This window comes from Nanorana parkeri, unplaced genomic scaffold (assembly GCF_000935625.1).
Source record: "Nanorana parkeri isolate BGI_ZX_2015 unplaced genomic scaffold, ASM93562v1 scaffold2508, whole genome shotgun sequence".
Lineage (NCBI taxonomy): Eukaryota > Metazoa > Chordata > Amphibia > Anura > Dicroglossidae > Nanorana > Nanorana parkeri.
Window position 1 is genome coordinate 42,357 of NW_017308776.1, and position 1,697 is coordinate 44,053.

At 47.1% G+C, this 1,697-nt stretch overlaps 1 protein-coding gene across 1 annotated transcript in view; it reads right to left on the bottom strand.

Moving 5' to 3' along the window:
* BEST4 (bestrophin 4) overlaps window positions 1-1,697 on the bottom strand; it is a 10,938-nt gene that overhangs the window by 7,439 nt on the left and 1,802 nt on the right.

The window sequence follows — 1,697 nt, forward strand, 5'->3', positions numbered from 1 at the left end:
TAGCCCCATATCTTAATTTTGGTTGCCCCTGCCTGCCTGACATCTTGTGTCCGGGTTTCTACTGCCATGAAACCCGGACACAGCATTCAAAACCCGGACTGTCCGGGTGAATTCTGGACAGGTGGCAACCCTACTGATGGCATGTGTCATGGAGTTAGATGCATCCTCTGTATTGTCAGGGGCAACTGCTGACAACAGGCAGGGCAGATGCCAGAGCGGCGTGGATTGTCACATGGATGGTCAGAGCAAACAGCAGACAGTAGCAGGCTGATGGCAGTGTCCTCAGTTTGTCAGGATAAGCACAGACTAGCTGAGGACTGATGCAGTCCGAACGATGCACAGGAATAATTCAGGTATCCAATGACAGGCATAAGATAGAAACAGACAGATCTCTATCCAGGACATACACAGACAGACAAACCCTATAAGATTGAAGCTGTGGCCTCACTTTAAAGCCTACTAAAGAGCGCAGGTGTGCACAACACAGCACTGAGCTGCAGTACTGAGCTATGACCAGCAGATGGTGAAGGGTCAAGGCTGATGTATACAGCATGTTTGCTGGTGCTGTAAAAACACTCCTACAGGAGCTAAGGATGAGACTGGACATTAATGGACGTGAAAGGCCAAAATCACAATGGGATGGGGGATGGGGGGGGGGGCCCAGTCACAGCTGAGAACCTGACCCTTCCTCCAACAAAATGGCAGCCTGTAAATGTACAGCGTTTAGGCAATGCCAGGGTTAACTATGGCGACCGGTGCAGTGTAGCTAGGGGATGTGGGACAATCTCTGCTCATCTATGTGCGACCTTCACAGCAACACCGAGAAGTTTTATCACAACATGAATATCTGTCATCAGAAGATCTGCAGAGACGATGAGGCGACGGGCGGCTCCCAGGAATGTGAAGAGGAAGGAAATATATCCGCCCAGAAAAGATTTATAACCAATCAATAAATCTTTTATTAACATTCAGATTACTGCTGTCACGTTTTGTTACATTCGCTGCGACACCTCCAATTAGGGACGCACAGATACTTTTCGAGTACCAGCGCCGATACCAGTGCCGATACCAGTGCCGATACCAGCGCCGATACCAGTGCCGATACCAGCGCCGATACCAGTGCCGATACTCTGCATTTTCACTAGAACTACACGGGTTGCAGCGGGGACCGGGCTCCGTCGCTACACCGCTGTCCTGTAATCATTAGTCTGTATTGTTCTAGAAAAACTGTCACATGAGACGAAACACAAATGTATCAGCACTCGTACTCGCCAAACTGGTATTGGTGCATCCCGACTATTTATATTTATAAAAACAAAATCGTACATTATAACAGAGATGTACAAATCCCGGGAGCTCCGTGTGCTCCTTACACATGACAGCGGCCTCCTAATTTTTGAATTTTTGTCTAGTCCAGTCTTGGAGCTCAAAAGTATCGGTACCTGTACTTGGTATCTGTGCAACCCTACCTCCAATGTATCAATTCCATCTATCTATGTATCTATCATCTATACAAAATCATTCAACCCTCCCCCCCTGCAATTCAGGTTTATAGACATTCAGCTGTTTCCAGTGAAAAGATCAAACAAAAGCAATTAAAATCGGTCAACACAACGAATGTTTTAAGCAGTTCCCCAAATTCAACATTTCCTCATCCTGCCTTCTCAGAAATCTGGTTGCAGCTGTTGATAGTGCCT